Below are 20,147 nucleotides of genomic sequence, written 5' to 3'. Positions count from 1 at the left end.
CGGTAGTCATGCGAGTCTCATGAAAGCACTGTGAAATGTAGGTTTGGGCTCCCAGTGCAGATCTTCGGAGCTAGGTATTCAGCAGTCCCAAGCCTTCCACTCCCTCCCTGCTCTGTTTGTCTTCCTCCCGCCGGTCAGCTGGGGTTGGGGAGGGGCTCGGGTCCCGTGGAGCCACAGCTCTGGTACGTTACCCCGTTCACTGAGGTCTTCTCTTTTCTCCAGGTGTGTGCAGTCTGACCGTCCTCTTTCCTGTTGCTCTCTCAGGATTAGTTGCAACAATTAAATTTTCTAATTGTATTCAGTTTTAGGAGGAAGCCTCTGTCTCTCCTCTCACGCCACCATCTTTTTCCTCTTTCCCATATACCTTACTTTTAAAATGGCGTTTCAACAGCTTATTGAAACACTAATGAGTAGAACAGTTAGTTTCCCAAACTGGTGTCCTGGAGAACACAGCTCTGAAGATAAGGACTTGACACTATGCAAGGTACTATTTAAGGTCAAACAAATTTGGTAAGTGGATTTACGAATTTCTTTCTCTAGGACTACTCAAATACTCAGAAGCTTTTACATGATAAGGGCACTGTGAATTTTCAAAAGAGAAAAATGCAAAGAACATATGGATGGAAGTGCGAAATTCTGCAAACTTACATGACAACTGGTACTTTTGCTCCACCTTCATGATACAGCTTTTAGAAGACAGTCCTAAAAAGAGTGTTCTATGAAACACCAGTTTGGGAAACACTGATTTAGTAAAAAGGAAGAGCAAATTCATGCAGGAGCTGGATACATATCAGAGCTAGGATTACTGTGCAATTAGTAAGTTTCCACTCCTGGTAAGTCTTCCATACCCACTCCCCAAAATGCATTAATATGATTTGTCTAACACATTCTGTTTAGAGCCCTGGTTCTGGGCCACTCTCTTGTATTTGTTTATTGCTTCTCATTCTGGTTTGTTTCTGCCTCACCTCATTGCACTCCCTACTTATTTCTGTCTCTCCTAGCACTTCAGATTTGATTCTAGCCACTGGGTTTCCAGCTTCTTGCCTTAGATTTCTCACTACAGATTCCGGTCATCTTCCCTGGTACTCTGTACTTCCCCTGGCTATGAACTAATTTATTGAGCTGATTTTTCTGTCATTAAGAGAAAAAATAAAACTACAGAGCTGATCCTTGGCACATTTGTCCTCTAATTTTCTTAGCTGAGATGTATCCTACTCTTTCTTCTATCTTACAATATTTTTACAATGAGTACAGAGAAAACAGATTTTTTCAGTATATATCTGTATCTATATCTCTATACTTCTATCTATCTATCTATCTATCTATCTATCTATCTATCTATCTATGTATCATCTATCATCATCTATCTATCATCTATATGATTCTCTACTTGAAAGTCAGTCACCTGTGCAGATGTTTAACTCATTCAGTGCTTTCTTTTCAGGGCTTTATTTTTTACACGTAAGTATTAAAGGGTGAACTAGCTTTCCATATTGGGAGAATATGGCTTCCTGAATGTAAAAGCTGACATTTTGGAAAAGATGCTCCATACCAATCTGACAGATGATAAAATTAACTTTTCTTGATGAACAGTTTTATAATGCAAACTCTAGATACTATTTTATTTTTTAATTTAACAGAGTTTACCCAAGTAGGGAATGGAAAAGGACTAACTGCACTTTAGATTCAAAACCCTAATTATTATAATTCTAAACACAAGGTAAATAATGGGGGAAAAGTCCACACTGAATCCTATTAAACATCATCTAAAATTTAAAAATGAATAATGACTATGTGTACGTGCATTTTTTACTGAAATATAAAAGCATTACCTTTTATTATTTAAATGTTTGGAATATTTAAACAATATTTTAATGCCAGATTAAAAAGTAATTGTGCAGACTGTCAGAGATCTTTTAAAATATCAGCAAGATTAAACAGTATGAATCCTGAAATTCTAGCTGTGCAACCAGAGTGTTTCTGAGCTTTCACAGTAAACAGGAGCAATGCAGCACACTCTTCCCTGATTTTCAATATCTAGGTCACATGGACCACTCTGAATACTGTGAACAGGAAAAAAACAAGCAGAAAGATTTCTGTAGCACTACCAAGATATTGTAACAGTATTCAAATTATGAAAAAAACAAGATAACATGGTTTCAAAAACAGCTTTTACATAAAACAGAAGATAGAGCCCTAAAAATGAATGTATGATATATTATGTAAGCTGAGTAAAACCATTGAGGAATGTTACTTACTTAATAAAATGCTTTTGTTTTTACTACTCCCTCATGTGTGTGTGTGTGTGTGTGTGTGTGTGTGTGTATGTGTATGTGCATGTATGTGTGTGTGAGCATTTAACAGTCAGAAACAGATTAGAAAAACATACTGAAAATAAATGTATTGTTAATCAAAAAGGCATATGCAATTTAAGAAAAAAATCCCTGTGGTAGTTAACAGTAATCAAAAACTATAGCTTCCACTTAAAATGAAGGCAAATAGGAATGATAATGATATCTAAAATCTTATAATCTTTCTATTTATATGAAGACATAGAGGGCTGGCAATATATTTTAATTATGAAAAATACACAGTGGTTTTGCAAATTCTTTTAGCCATAATTATATATAGTTGTAGATATTTGGAGCCTAAAATCATCTTTACTGTAATTTTTATTATTTTCCTTGAATTCTACTGTATTAGGTTATGGATTCAAAATTTCTCCTTGCCCTTTCCCCAGGTTATTATGTGAAAGCCAGGAAGAAAATATGTTTCTCAGTAAAATGAGGGCCCCTAATAATCTATAATAAAACCCTGCTACCACTTATAATTTTTATATGTGTATAGTTCTTTTTAAGGGAGAAAAAAATGAAAGTGTGTTTTTTTTGTCTAGTGTGTTTTTGTATGTATTCAGTAACGTTAAAGCAAAATCACACAATCACTGAAAAACTACATTTAAATGACTAGGATTTATAGAAATAAAACTTTGATAAAGAGATTACTTATTATAAAGGCTTGGCTATAATCAATATATATATCTTTGGTGGCACTAAAGCTTATAAGTATCTTTAAATCAAGTACATAAAGCACCTTTAAAGCATGAACATTTTCACATAAATATGGGGTAAGGCATCTGGATTGGGGAATTCACTCTAGTTATAGAGGTAATCTAGAGGTGCTGTAAAGAAGGGGTCCACAGTATGATAATGGGGAAAAGTAAACATTATATATTTTATCTAATTTTAATCATCACCACTCTACGAGATACTATTCTGATCATGATAGCTGACAACCACCTGAAAATAAACATCATAAGCTTCTAAAAGCCAAAGGCTGATTTAAGACTAATTTATTGCTTTTCTATGAGAAATCACATTTACATTTAATGATAAGAGATGGGCTAGTATCAAATGATAGATGGAAAAATACTGTGAGAGTAAGTGAGGATTAGATTATTTCTGAAGAAAGTCATTTCTGTTTCGGCCCAGGGAATAATATATAATATAACTTATTAATATACCATACTGTTATAGAATTACAATTGTATATTAACTATAATAATTATATTTATAATATATATATTGATTTTAGTAGGAGAAAGTATTTAACTTATTTCTAGATGGTTGTATTCCATTAAATATTGATCCATATTATTGTTGATGTCTATAATATACTGTTTATGTTATTATTTTAATGAGTAGTTTTATTATCTGAATCTTATACTAAGTCTTATAAGCGTTACACAATTACACCCAAGAAAATCTAGTCTGTTAATTTATGCTGCTATCAAACTCCAGCCAGAGTGATCTTTGTAAATTGAAATTTGATCTGGTTATTTTCAGCTTACAAACATTTAACTTCTGGTTAAAGACAGTAAGTAGACATACATGTTTTTATTTCTGTTAAGACCTACAAAAATTATAGTAGAGGAACAAAAAATAAGTAACACCACAATGGGTGGGGATGGGCCATCAACCAATGAGAGATTTCAGAAAATTAGTGTGAGCTCGAAAGTAGAAACTGGTACACTGGGGCAGAGGAAGCCTTGGCCTATAATAGTAGACATGGAGTGGCAAAAGCTAAGAAGGGACCCATTGATCTGTAAACTATAGAGAGAGATTCAGAGGCTCACAGATGCCTGGTAAGTGCACAGCAGTGAGAGTAGGGGTGAGAGGCAGGGCTGAAAATGGGAGCCTAATGGTAGATTTGCACAGGAGCAGATAGTCAGCAACCACATCCATGGAAACAAGGCATTCCTAAAGCAACAATCAAAGGGTTCCTCGTGTAGGACTCAATCATACGCAAAGAACAGATTTGGTGTCTGGCATTTAGGGTACTTCTACTGTAATGGCTAGTTCCCTGGCCTTAATCGCCTTTAATATCTGAAATCAGAAAAAGCTGCCTTTGTATACAAATCTCCCAATCAACTGTTTATTGTCTCCTTGTTAAATATGAACACGTTACCAAGAATTGCCAGATATTTAGAAAGTTTCCTACATAAAAAAGAGAAAGAAAATAAGAAAACAACAACAAAATAGAAGCTGAACTGGAGAAAACGGGGAATTTAGGGAGGAAAAGTGAAGTTTAAAAAGAATTCTAGCTAGGCTAGTATCCTCAGGGACAGTGAGCAGACATATCCACAAAATAATAAAAATTATCATGGTTATAATAGTAATGATAATAGCAAATACATACCAGGCTTATTATATTATAAATTTTGTTCTTAACTGTTTTACATTTATCAACTAATTTAATCCTCAGATCTCTCAGATAGGTATGTATTACTATCTCCATTTCAGATTAGGACAGAATACAATTTAAAATTGCTCAAGGTCACAGATTTATTAAGTGTGGGACATAGGGATTCAAACTCAAGTTGGCTACAGAATCTGTGCTCTTAATAACTAACCTCTTCAACTTAAAAACAACAGTAACAATAAGAAACAAACCAACCCCAGAGAATATAAAAAACTCTCGGAAAACAAAAACATAACTAAATATCAACCCTGTTATCAATCTCTTTCCCTCTCTCCCTCTCTCTTTTTTGGTCTTGTTTTAGGAATTGAGAGCATTGCCTGGAAATAGGTTTAAAAAGAAACAAAGTATCATTGAACAGATGAGGTATTAAGATGTTCAACTCTGTGGTCCTTCACAGAATAACAGAAGTTACAGAAGTAAAGAATAAAAAAAAAAAGAAAAAAGAAGAGAGGAAATTACTAAAGAATAATATAGGATAATTTTCTAGGGATGAAACTCCTCAGATGAGTGTGCTCACCGAATACGACGTGAACAGAAAAAAAGGCTGCACCAAGACACATCATTAGGAACAGAAAAACCCCGAAAAAAGAAAGGGTGGAACTCGAAAGCTGCCTGAGGGAACGAGCAGAAGAGCTACAAAGGACCAACGCAGGCTGGTGTTAACGAATTTTAGAAGACTGGAGCATCACCTTCCAAGTTCAGAGGGAAAATGATTTGTAGCCTAGAATCCCAGACAAACTCAAAAGCAGATGGTAAGCCTTTTCTACAATTGTTAACATAATACTTGTTGGAACTATTATAAAAAGAAGTTAGTAGAAGTGGCACAAAATATCAGTTTTTAGACAATGTCTCAGGTAGAGCTGGTAGTCAAACTGTATCAGCTTTTAATGCGTTTTCTCCCTCTCTAATACTGATGTACATACACACCACTTCTGCCCCTTCCCCCAGTCAAGTCCTGCCCCCAGGCTTGTACCTAGTGAGGTTAGAACCTGGATATACCCCTATTGACAATAAAATAAAGAACATTTCAAACATGTAAAAGTTATCATCCATATGTTATTCTTTTTTAGAAAGTATTTAGGGACATACTTCATTAAAGGAGGATATAGGAAAAAAAAAAAAAAAAGAGGCAGAGAGAAAAATGTGGGTTGCTGTAGTTCTGAGAAGAGCAGGAGAGGGAAGCTTCAGAATGACAGCTGTGCAGCCAGAGTATGTAAGGCTTTGTAAGAGCAGTTCCCAGGGAAAAAGAACAAAGAAGAGAGAGATGTGCCAAAATGTTTCATATACTGGAGAGTTGGAAAGAACTGGGAATGTGATAAAGAAAAACAATACAAGAGAAACAAGAAAGACAAGAAATTTTAAGAAACTGAAGAAGGATGTACAACCAAAGAAGACTATTTGGGACTATAATTAATCAATAATTCATATGATTATGCATCTGGCACTGTTTTAGCTACTGAGAATGTAACGAGATAATCCTTACCTTCTTGAAGCTATATTCAAGAACAGGGAGAGTGGCAATAATTTCAAAAATTACATGAAATAAAATATATAAATACATAAATTTGTTAACAGTAAGTGCTATGGAGAAAAACATACGAAGGAAAACAGCAAGAATCCCAGGGAGGACTGCTATTTCCAGTAAGATGGCCAGGAACAGTCCTACTGATTGGCTGCCACTTGAATCAAGAATTAAGGAAGGGAAGGATCATACAATGCTGTCTTTTGGGTGAATGGATGTTCCAGGAGGAGGAAAAAGCAAATGCAAAGGCCCTTTTCACACAGTCACATAAGTAGTTACTTGTGGTTACAAAATAGATGTAAATGGTGTCAAATTTAGCAATACAAAATTAAAGGACAGAACCACAGAGAAGGTGGGTGCACTAATATCCTCATCTGACAGAGGAGATGATTGAAAAACAGCATCTATAGTTAATGGGCCAAGAAATAAAGGTATTAGTTTATTATCCACAGTTACAATAGAGAAACCAAAAGTAGAGATAAAACTAAATGAATTATAGAGAAAAGGTGGAGATGGGGTAGACTAAGAAGGTGAGTGTATAATGCCTCCTTTATTTACATGTGTATGTGCACGCATGTGAATATGTGATACCTAAAAGTGATAAATAAAATACCTGAGGTACAAAGAATCCACTCCAAAACTACTAGAACTAATATCTGAATTCAGCAAAGTTGAAGGAAACAAAATTAATACACACAAATCTGTTGCATGCCTGTACACTAACGATGAAGTAGCAGAAAGAGAAATCAGAAAAACAATTCCATTCACAATTGCATCAAAAAGAATAAAATACCTAGGAGTAAACCTAACCAAGGAAGCGAAAGACCTATACTTTGAAAACTACAAGACACTCATGAAAGAAATTAGAGAAGACACCAATAAATAGAAACACATCCTGTGCTCATGGATAGGAAGAATTAATATTGTTAAAATGGCCATCCTGTGTAAAGCAATCTATAGATTCAATGCAATTCCTGTCAAAATACCAACAGCATTCTTCAATGAACTATAGCAAATCATTCTAAAATTCATATGGAACCACAAAGGACCCCAAATTGCCAAAGCAATCCTGAGAAGGAAGAATAAAGCAGGGGAATTTACTCTCCTCAACTTCAAACTGTACTACAAAGCCACAGTAATCAAGACAATCTGGTACTGCCACAAGAACAGAACAATAGACCAATGGAACAGACCAGATATAAACCCAAGCATATATGGTCAATTAACATACTATAAAGGAGCTATGGACATACAATGGGGAAATGACAACCTCTTCAACAACTGGTATTGGCAAAACTGGACTACTACATGCAAGACAATGAAAGTGGATTACTGTTTAATCCCACATACAAAACTAAACTTGAAATGGATCAAAGACCTGAATTTAGTCATGAAACCTTAAAACTCTTAGAAGAAAACATAGACAAAAATCTCCTGAATATAAACATGAGAAAATTCTTCCTGAATGCATCTCCTTGAGCAAGGGAAACAAAAGCAAAAATGAACAAATAAGACTACATCAAACTAAAAAGCTTCTGTACGGCAAAGGACACCATCAACAGAACAAAAAGGCACCCTACAGTATGGAGGAATATATTTGTAAATGACATATCCAACAAGGGGTTAACATCCAAAATATATAAATAACTCACACTCCTGAACACCCAAAGGGCAAATAACCTGATTAAAAAATGGGCAGAGGATATGAAGAGACAATTCTCCAAAGAAGAAATTCAGATGGCCAACAGACACATGAAAAGATGCTCCACATCAAAAATCATCAAGGAAATGCAAATTAAAACCACAATGAGATTATCCCCTCACACCATTAGGATGACCACCATTGAAAAGACTAAGAACAACAAATGCTGACAAGGATGTGGAGAAAGGGAAACCCTCCTACACTGCTGGCAGGAATGTAAGCTAGCAATATGGAGGTTCCTCAAAAAACTAAAAATAGAAATATCATTTGACCCAGGAATCCCACTCCTTGGAATTTACCCAAATACAAGTTCTCAGATTCAAAAAGACATATACACCCCTGTTTATTGCAGCACTTTTTACAATAGCCAAGATATGGAAGCAACCTAAGTGTCCATTAGTAGATGAATGGATAAAGAAGATGTGGTACATATACACAATGGAATATTATTCAGCCATAAGAAAGAAACAAATCCTACCGTTTGCAACAAAATGGATGGAGCTGGAGGATATTATGCTCAGTGAAATAAGCCATGTAGAGAAAGACAACTGCCAAATGATTTCCCTCATTTGTGGAGTATAACAATGAAGCAAAACTGAAGGAACAAACCAGCACCACACTCACAGACTCCAAGAAGGGACAAGAAGTTACCAAAGCAGAGGGGTGTGGGAGGGCAGGTGGGAGGGAGAGAGAAAAGGATTGAGGGGTATTATATTTCATACACATGCTATGGGGGGTCACGGGGAAGACAGTGTAGCGTAGAGAAGGCAAGTGGTGAATCTGTGGCATCTTGCTATGCTGATGGACAGTGACTGTGATGGGGTGTGGGTGGGGACTTGACAATATGGGTAAAGGTAGTAACCACATTGTCTTTTCTTGTGGAACATTCATGAGAGTGTATATCAATAATACCTAAATAAAAAACATATTAGAGGTAGAAGAAAATTGCTTTTACCTGGATACATGAAAGTATATATCAGAAGAAAAAGTAGAAAGAAAAGTGAGGTTGAAGTAGGAAAAGTTGGAACAAAGAACTGTTGATTTTTAACCAGATCCATAAATTAATTTGCTTTAAGCACACACACCTACACACACACACACCCTTTAGAGGTTTTCCATTGTCCTTAGGATAAATATCAAAATCCTAAACATGACTTACAAGGACCTCCCTCCTTCACCAGCCTTACCTTATGCATCCCAACCCTGAACTCTGCTCTCATTTCAGTTTCCTGAGCAAGTCCTTGAGAGATTCTGTCTATGCTGATTTTTCTATCTGAAACATTTCTGGACCAATATTTCCCACCCCTGGGCTGACTTATCCATTAGGCCCAGTAGGCACACAGTCCATAAAAATGTTTTAGTTTCTTTTAAGATAAAAAATACCTTTTAGGTCAAAAAAATTTAAATATGTAATAATAATATGTTTATCATCATACTAGTATAATTCCTGAATATATTTTTAGTATTTTCTAGGCAGGAATGGGTCCACAAAGGCAAAGGTATCTGAGGCCCACAAAAATCCTAATGTGGCCTTTGCCTAACCTACTCACCAATTCTACTGATCTTGTTAATCCTTCCTATTGATCCTCAGATCTCAGCTAAAATGCCCCTTCTTCAGGTATCCTTTGTCTGATTCTCCCACACCATATAAGGTCCTCATAGATGTTCTGCCATCACCTTGTAATATGAAAATGAAATAAACAATTGTGTAATTTTGATTTAATGAAATCGGGAACTGTGCCTACCTATTTTACCACTGTATCTTCAGCACAAAGCCTTGTATGCAGGGTTGTGAGACCATGAAAGAGTAAGAATTTTCTACTGTGGCTTTCTCAAGTCTTTGTCAGTTTTCTGATCCTGGATTTAATACTTATTATTTAATCTCTTATTGACTCAGTTCCTCATTTTTAAAATGGGGATGATAATGTAGTTGAGTTAGAAGAGTCCCTGGCTAATATAGTAAACCCTAGTTATTTTTCTTCATGTTATTGAATGATTACTATTATTCTACTATTTTTTTATTTCTATCACCATTATCATTATTATTCTATATACTGGGGAAGTTAAGTCAATGTTTTGGTTTGCTAATTCCCTCCCTTTTACTCTCTGTTATGTAAGTATATTTAAAAAGAGAGGGTAACTTCAACAACTTAAGTCACAAAGATTTTAGGGGTTATAGAAAACAAATAAAAATAAAAACAAAGGAAACTAAGGTTTTGGTAACTGAAAATCATAACTATACATGAAATTAAGACTTCAGGGCTTTCAAAATATCTATACAAACTAATTCATAATTTTGCTTCATAAGATCAGACTAAAAGTACATTTTTAGCAAAGAATACTAAATCAGAATACTCTTAAACATAAATTTACATGAAAATATAACAAAAATGAGAGGTGGAATTTAAATCTTTCTAAAAAAACTTACCCATTTCCCTGGAATAGATGTTTTACACAGTTGAACACAATTTTCAATTAGTGATATTACTTTCTTGGACTTACAATTTTTAAAGATAATTCTTCTGCAGGTAAATAAAAATATATACCACAAAGCAGTACCAATAAAGCAACAGTAATTGGAAAGCCTACCAAAGGTTTTCATTTTGGTAAACATTTATCTTGCCACATAAACTTCAGACTCCTAAGATGACGCTTGGGATAAAGTTATAGACTCAGGTTTGTTTCCCTTTCATATTTCAAACAATACTCTACAATCTAAGGACCATTTTAAGAGGATAAATGACTGACCAGGAACACTAATATCCTGAGGCTTTGCATGGGGCCTATGGTCTCACCTAGTCTTTATTCACAATCCCCCAAAAAAGCATCAAGTTGAAAACTGTGATTGCTATTGGGAACTACAGGTGCAAATTCATTTTTGCAAATCCTTTCTTCTTTCATGATTTCATTGTTTTGTTTATTCATGTTCACCTTTAGATGTCAACTAGAGTAGGCATTAAAACCTAGAGCAAAAGTGAGGAGGGGGATTAAAGACGGTTGTGTGAGAGGTAAGACAAAAACCTCCAAACAAACCATGTATAATATGAAAATATAACAAATACATCAAATCCTGAAAGAGCAACAGGGAAGAAGACTGTGGAAGACTGTCTAAACCTGGGCAAACCAGCAGACCTCAAGGAATAGGGTAACATACCAAAGCCATGATCTGGAGGGACCCAAGCCATTCCTCAAACACAGCTCACTGGAAGTAGGAAGAAAAAAGGAGCAGGGAAGGGGTGAAAGCCTAGGACTGCTGAACACCCAGCCCTGGGGACCTGCTCTGGGAGCATGAACCTACTTTACATGGTGCTCTGGAGATCAGTGGGGTTGGAAAGCTAAGATGCGCAGAATACTTGGAGAGACTGAGATTCCAGCTGCTTGTGGAAAGCAGGAATCCATATGTAGCTGCTCTGGGACAAAACACGGGCAGTTTGAGAGACTTCCTAAAAGTGAGAGGGCTGCTAAAGGGCCAAAGAGCTTGCTGGTCAAGAGAAAGGACAGGTAGACAAAATTGTCCCAGCACACTCAGCCCAGCAGGTTGGGAACTTTTAGGAGCTTCAGGCACTAAATCCAACTGGCTGGTTACACAGCTCTGAGGCCCTCCACTGTGATACACGAGGTGCTGCATCTTCTGGCTGCTCCTGCCATTGCACCAGGCCAGCCAGAAGGCAGCCCTGCCTATGGAAGATACAAGTGCAAAGCACAGAGGTTTCTCCATGCATGCTCAATCCACTGGCCCTGGCACTGGAAACAGGCATTGCAGCTGGGAGGCAAGAAAGACTTATTTCCTCCCAACAGGAATCAGTACTGCTCCCCTGACACCCACACCATAGCTCCAGGGACTGAATAGGTCCAGATAGAAGGGCACTAGAGGGCACCACATACAAATATGAAATGTCAAAGGAACCTGGTTCAACCCAAAATCCCACAAACACCAGAAGGAGTGCCAAGTGAAAAAGAACTCATCAATCTTCTTCAAAGAGATTTCAAAATAAAAATTATAAACATGCTGTTGGTGCTACAGAAAAATATTCAACAATGCAGGGAGGAAATCAGTAATGAGATACAAATATTTAAGGATACAGAATCTGAAATGAAATATACAATGGAGGGATTTAAAAGCAGTTTAGATGAAGTAGAGGAGACAGTAAATGAAATTGAAATTAGAGAACAGGAATACAAAGAAGCTGAGGCACAGAGAGAAAAAAGGATCTCTAGGAATGAAAGAATATTGAGAGAACTCTGTGACCAATCCAGACAGAACAATATTTGCATTATAGGGGTACCAGAAGAAGAGAGAGAAAAAGGGATAGAAAGTATCTTTCAGGAGGTAATTGCTGAAAACTTCCTCAATCTGGGGAAGGAGATAGTCTCTCAGGCCATAGAGGTGCACAGATCTCCCAACACCAAGGAAGACAACACCAAGGCTTATAATAATAATTAAAATGGCAAAGATCAAAGATAAAGACAGAGTATTAAAAGCAGCCAGACAGAAAAAAAGATCTCATACAAAGGAAAACCCATTAGGCTATTATCAGCTCCTCAACAGAAACCATACAGGCCAGAAGGGAGGACATGATATATTTAATGCAATGAAACAGAAGAGCCTTGGACCAAGAATACTATACCTGCAAAGACTACCATTTAAATTTGAAGGAGGGATTAAACAATTACCAGATAAGCAAAAGCTGAGAGAATTTATCTCCCACAAACAATCTCTGCAGTGTATTTTAGAGGGACTTCTCTACATGGAAGTGTTCCTAAGGCTAAATAGCTATCACCAGAAGAAATAAAACATCAGTAAAGAAAGTAGACCAATTAATTACTAAGCAGATGCAAAATCAAATCAATGACCACCCAAAGTCAGTCAAGGAATAGACAAAGGGTACAGAATATGATACCTAATACATAAAGAATGGAGGAGGAAGAATAAGAAGGGAAAAAAAAAGAACCTTTAGATTGTGTTTGTAATAGAATACTGAGTTAAATTAGACTATTAGAAAGTACGGGAGTTACCCTTGAACCTTTGGTACCACAAATCTGAAGCCTGCAATGGCAATAAATACATACCTATTGATAATCACCTTAATGTAAATGGTCTGAATGCACCAATCAAAAGACAGAGTCACTGAATGGATAAAAAAACAAGACCCAAGTATATGCTTTCTACAAGAGACTCACTTGTAACCCAAAGACATATACAGATTAAAAATGAAGGGATAGAAAAAGGTATTTCATGCAACTAATAGGGAGAATAAAGCAGGAGTAGCCATACTTATATCAGACAAAAAAGACTTCAAAACAAATAAAGTAACAAGAGACAAAGAAGGACATTACATAATTATAAAGGGGTCAATCCAACAAGAGGATATAATTAGTAGTATAAATATCTATGCACCCACCACAGAGCACCTACATATGTGAAAAAAACACTAATCGAATTAAAGAGGGAAATAGAATGCAGTGTATTAATTTTAGGAGACTTCGACATACCACTCACTCCGAAGGACAGATCAACCAAACAGAAAGTAAGTAAGGAGACAGTGGCACTGAACAACACATTAGAACAGATGGCCCTAACAGAAATATACAGAAGACTCTACCCAAAAGCAGCAGATACACATTCTTCTCAAGTGCACATGGAACATTTTCAGGAATAGATCATATACTAGGCGACCAAAACAGCCTCACTAAATTCAGAAGGATTGAAATAATACCAACCAGCTTCCCACACTACAAACGTATGAAACTAGAAATGAATTACACTAAGAAAGCAAAAAAGCCCAGAAACATATGGAGGCTTAACAACATGCTCTTAAACAACCAATGGATCAATGACCAAATAAAAACAGAGATCAAGCAATACATGGAGACAAATGAAAACAATAACTCAAACTGCAAAATCTGTGGGACACAGTGAAGGCTGTGCTATGTGGGAAGTATATTGCAATGCAGGCTTACCTCAGCAAAGAACAATCCCATATGAACAGTCTAAACTCACAATTAATGAAACTAGAAAAAGAAGAATAAATAAGCCCAAAATCAGTAGAAGGAGGGCGATAATAAAGATTAGGGAAAAATTAATAAAATTGAGAAGACTAAAACAATAGAAAGAATCAATAAAAGCAGGAGCTGGTTCTTTGAGAAAATAAACAAAATAGATTAACCCCTAGTGAGACTTATCAAGAAAAAAAGAGTTTACACCCATAAACAGGATCAGAAATGAAAAAAAATCACTAAGGACACAACAGAAATACAAGAATTATTAGAGAATAATATGAAAAATTATACACTAACAAACTGGATAACCTAGAAGAAATGGACAACTTTCTAGAAAAATACAATCTTCCACGACTGACCCTGGAAGAAACAGAAAATCTAAACAGACCAATTACCAGCAATGAAATTGAATTGGTAATCAAAAAACTACCTAGGAACAAAACTCCTGGACCAGATGGCTTCATTGCTGAATTTTATTAAACATTTAGTGAAGACCTAATACCCATCCCCTTAAAGTTTTTCGAAGAGTAGAAGAAGAAGGAATACTTCCAAACTCACTCTATGAGGCCAGCATCTCTAGTAGCAAAACCAGGCAAGACACCACAAAAAAGAGTATTACAGACCAATATCCCTGATGAACATATAAGCAAAAACCCTCAACAAAATATTAGCAAACTGAACTAAAAAAATACATCAAAAAAGATCATCCATCATGATCAAGTAGGATTTATTCCAGGGATGCAAGGATGGTACAATACTTGAAAATCTACCAGCATCATCTACCACATCAAAAAAAAGGACAAAAACCACAAAAACCACATGATCATCTCTGTACATGCTGAAAAAGCATTTGACAAAATTCAACATCCATTCATGATAAAAACTCTCAACAAAATGGATACAGAGTGCAAATACCTCAATACAATAAAGGCAATATATGACAAACCCACAGCCAACATCACACTTAGCAGTGAGAAGCTGAAAGCTTTTCTTTTAAGATTGGGAACAAGACAAGGATGCGCACTCTCTCCACTTCTATTCAACATAGTTCAAGAGGTCCTAGCCATAGCAATCAAACAACACAAAGAAATAAAAGGCATCCAGCCTGGTAAAGAAGAAGTTAAACTGTTACTGTTTGTGGATGAAATGGTATTGTACATAGAAAATCCTAAAGAATGCACTGCAAAACTACTAGAACTAACAACTGAATTCAGCAAAGTTTCAGGATACAAAACCAGTGTACTGAAATCCATTGTATTCCATTATACTAATGATGAACTGGCAGAAAGAGCTGTCAGGAAAACAATTCCATTCACAATCGCATCAAAAAGAATAAAATACCTAGGAATAAACCTAACCAAGGAGGTGAAAGACCTATATCCTGACAACTACAAGACACTCATGAGAGAAATTCAAGAAGACACCAATGAATGGAAAAACATCCCATGTTCATGGATAGGAAGAATGTGGTCAAAATGGCCATCCTGCCTAAAGTAATCTACAGATTCAATGTAATTTCTATCAAAATACCAATGGCATTCTTCAATGAACTAGAATAAATTTTTTGAAATTCATATGGAACTACAAAAGATCCCGAACAGCCAAAGCAATCCTGAGAAGAAAGAATAAAGCTAGGAGATTATGCTCCTCAACTTTAAGCTCTACTATAAAGCCACAGTAATCAAGACAATTTGGTACTGGCACAAGAACAGAACCATAGATCAATGGATCAGACTAGAGAGCCCAGATATAAACCCAAGCATATATGGTCAATTAATATATGATAAAGTAGCCATGGATAAACAATGGGGAAATGACAGCCTCTTCAACAACTGGTGTTGGGAAAACTGGACAGCTAGCTAGATGTAAGAGAATGAAACTGGATTATTATCTAACTCTGTATAAAAAAGTAAATTTGAAATGTATCAAAGACATGAATGCAAGTCATGAAACATTAGAACTCTTAGAAGAAAACATAGGCAAAAATCTCTTGAACATAAACATGAGTAACTTTTTCTTGAATGCATCTCCTTTGGCAAGGGAAACAAAAGCACAGATGAACAAATGAGACTACATCAAGCTAAAAAGCTTCTGTACAGCAAAGGATACCAACAGTAGAACAAAAAGGCATCCTACAGTATGGGAGAATATATTTGTAAATGACATATCCGACAAGGGGTTAACATTCAAAATATATATAGAACTCATGCTGCAACACCCAAAAAGCAAATAACCCAATTAAAAAATAGGGGTATGATATGAACAGAGAATTCTCCAAAGAAATTCAGATGGCCAACAGGCACATGAAAACATACTCCACACTGCAAATTATCAGGGAAATACAAATTGAAACCATAATGAGATATCACCTCACACCAGTTGGAATGGCCAACACTGAAAAGACTAGAAACAAATGCTTGCAAGGTTGCAGAGAAAGGGGTATGGTCCTTTGCTACTGGTGGGAATCTAAATTAGTCCAACCATGTGGAAAGCAATATGGAGGTTCCTCAAAAAACTAAAAATAGAAATACCATTTGACCCAGGATTTTCACTGCTAGGAATTTACCCAAAGAAAAACAAATTCTCAGATTAAAAAGACATATACACCTCTATGTTTACTGCGGCACTATTTACAGTAGTCAAGATATGGAAGCAACCTAAGTGTCCACCAGTAAATGAATGGATAGAGAAGAGGTGGTACATATATACAATGGAATACTATTCAGCTGTAAGAAGAAAACAAATCCTACCATTTGCAAAAACATGGATGGAGCTGGATGACATTATGCTCACTGAAATAAGCCAGGTGGAGAAAGTCATGTACCAAATGATTTCCCTCATTTTTGGAGTGTAACATGAAGCAAAACTGAAAGAACGAAAGAGTAGCAATTTTACAGACTCCAAGAAGGGACTAGTGGTTACCAAAAGGGAGGGGTGGGAGAGGGTGGGTGGGAAGAAAGGAGAAAGGGATTGAGGGGTTTTATGATTAGTATACATGGTGTAGGTGGGGTCACAGGGTAGACAGCGAAGCACAGAGAAGACAAGTAGTGACTCTGTGGCATCGTACTACACTGATGGACAGTGACTGCAATGGCATATGGGGTGGACTTGATAATATGGGTGAATATAGTAGCCACAGTGTTTTTCATGTGAAACCTTCATAAGAGTGTGTATCAATGATACATTAATTAAAAAAAATGCAATCTTAGCTTTAAAAAACAAAAAAAAACCCTACAGCAAAATCAATCTGTTTTGCGTGTTGCTTTCTTTAATAATTTATAAAAAATATATTAATAACAAAAATGGTTAAGGACTACATTTCATAGTACATGCAACTGGATATATAAAATCATAAAGGAAATATGAAAAAGCAGTGATAATGGAGAAGTGTACTTAATGTAGAATTTTGTAATATTGTTTTTATAAGCCATCTTTTATTTGAAAAATGAAAATAATTTTTATAAATGCAAAAATGAATTGAGGGATGCTAGATCTCTAAATCAAAGAATAAGCTAGTGTTATGCCACAAATTTCTCTAATTAGACCTTCCTATTTTTTTTACTTAGAATGTAAAAAACATTATTTCTTGGATCTGTCTTGCCAAAACTTTGCACTCTTGATTCATTTCTAGGATTGACCATTACAATCCTCTCTCTATTCTTCCAGTAACTCTGTCTGCTTTAGTTGACAGTGAAAGACAGTTTCTTACTAATTATAACACAAGAGACTCCTCTTTTAAGAAGCACTATTAGGAGTGAGGGCTGGGTGTCTTTGACTGCCTGGGTTAGAATCAGATTCCTTACTTTTATAAAGGGGATAATAGCAATTCTAATCTCAAAGTATATTGTGAGGATTAAATGAGATAGAAGATTCAAAGTGTTCAATCAATTATCTGTACATAGTAAGCACTCAGTAATTGTTAGTTATTGTTAGTAATGATAACTTTTTAGAACCTTTTATTTACTTCTTAAATGTCTTCTGAGAAAACAAGAAAAAAACATTTGTGTGACTTTGGACAAAAGGGTTAAACTCTCTCTTTTGGTACTCATTCATAAAATGAAATGATCTGACAATATTAATCCAAAGGTCTCTCTTAACTATAAACACTTCGACAATTTTACTTAGGTCTGACGGAGGTTCAAACATTTTCTTTCTTTGCTTTTAACATCTATCGACAATTCTATTTCTAGTTGAGACTGTTTTCATACCCTTCTTCTTTGAATAAGAACCACATCTGATGACATTCTGTACTCTTTCAAGCATTAGTAATCATGGGATATTTTCCTAATTTCCTATGATGAGGTATTACATTCACTATGAAACCCTACAGAAGACCCTAAGAAGTTATTGCTTATTTATGTAATCCTACCTTAAAAGCTAATCAGATATTAATCATATATACCATGTAAAACTTTGTGTTCTAATCCCCAAGGATTTTTTAAAAACCTGTGCCATTTCTGGAGTTGCATATGTAAAGTTATACTCAAAAGAGTTGGGAAAGTCACTATCAACACAGTAATGATCCAGAATTTATGACAGTACCTTCTAAAGACAAAAAAAATGAAATTATATCATGGTATAAAAAGAGTTATAGCTTCTAGTAAGGTAGAACCTTAGTGAAATAGGAAATGGAAGTTTTTTATTAAGACATGACTTTAGTAATAAAAAAGTATGGGCCATACAGATATGCATATTTAATCTATGAGATGAGCAACACATTTTTTTGTTACAAGTATTCTTATAGGAGCTGTTTTAAAACCTTAAGTTATACAACACTAATCTTAGCTAATGCTGATTTTTGGTATAACATTTATTTAAGTATGTTGTAGTGGAAGCCAATGATTTCAGTAAGGCAAACTATGCAAGATGTAAAATACAGGTTAGGTAAAATTATCTTTAAAGTCAGTGTACATACTGAACTATTAAGAGATGAAAGGATTTAATGTCTGGGTTTGTTTCAAAATAATGCAGGAAGTATAAATGAAACAAGATTAGACATGAGTTTTTAATTATTGAAACCAGACAAGGTACATGGAGACATGGAGGTTCATTAAACTGTTCTGTCAAATCTGTGTTTGAAACTGCTCATTATAAGCAGTTAAAAAAAAAAAAGCCAGTGTACAGACACACACCAAAACCAGAAGCCATGAAGATGAGTGAGAGATTTAACTTCATAGAAATGCTAAACTTACATGTCAAAAATAAAGCACAGAAATACAGCATCTTAAAACATAAAAAAAGATGAAAAAATCGAAGGATACAATTGTATCACATGTGATTTACAGTGTTAACACTCTAAATATGATTCTTATTCTTATCAATCAAAAAAAATCAACAATTCCAAGAAAAATTTGGAATGGGTGAGATATTCAGATATATAAAGGAAAAATGAAAATATAAAATGAATTCATCCCACTAGTAATCAAATAAATGAACATTAAAGTGCAATATACTTTTCTCATTTCAGATTTAAAAACAAAAGCAGTTAATACCAAATGACAAAAATATAAAGTGGCATTCTCAGACATTGTTGGTGGAAATGCAAATTTGTAGAGCTTTTCAATATATTCACCCTTTGATCCACCAATTCCATTTTTAAGAACATACCATATGCTAGCATTTTCCAAAGTAGTCAATGAGATGTTGACAGATGTTATTTAGTGTGTGTGTGTGTGTATGTGTGTGTGTGTACATGTAAGTCTGAATTTAATTATAATTGTAAATGTATACAATTACATTAAATTTTTTCTCTTGCTCTTGTAAAAATAAAGCATTATCTTTTAGAAAAATTTTAGACTCACAGCAGAATAGTAGATTTCCCATATCCCTCTCTCCTATGTACTATTCTAAATATCAACATCCCATAGACAGAGATGTTATTTCAAAAAAAGATTCTATGGTCACATAAGTTTGATTTCTAAGATCTTAGTATATTATTATACACTGGTATTTTCCAAGATAGCGAATAATAGTGTTTCCTTACATGATAGGTCATACAACCCTTTTATCAGAGAACATGCTTAGGAACTAAGGTTATGCAAAAGTTATTTTTGGAAATTGTCCTAAAAATATCATTACATAGAAGTACAAAGATGTATGTATATACAAGGATATTCACTGAAGTCATGTTAACCACAGCGAAACATCTCAAATACTCAATAATTG

General features: G+C 35.2%; 1 protein-coding gene across 13 annotated transcripts in view; it reads right to left on the bottom strand.

Moving 5' to 3' along the window:
* MBD5 (methyl-CpG binding domain protein 5) overlaps positions 1-20,147 on the bottom strand; it is a 437,517-nt gene that overhangs the window by 129,316 nt on the left and 288,054 nt on the right. The gene's annotated exons all lie outside the window — the stretch shown is intronic.

Source organism: Manis javanica, chromosome 7 (assembly GCF_040802235.1).
Source record: "Manis javanica isolate MJ-LG chromosome 7, MJ_LKY, whole genome shotgun sequence".
In the NCBI taxonomy this organism is placed as follows: Eukaryota; Metazoa; Chordata; class Mammalia; order Pholidota; family Manidae; genus Manis; species Manis javanica.
This window is presented reverse-complemented; position numbering and strand designations above follow the sequence as displayed.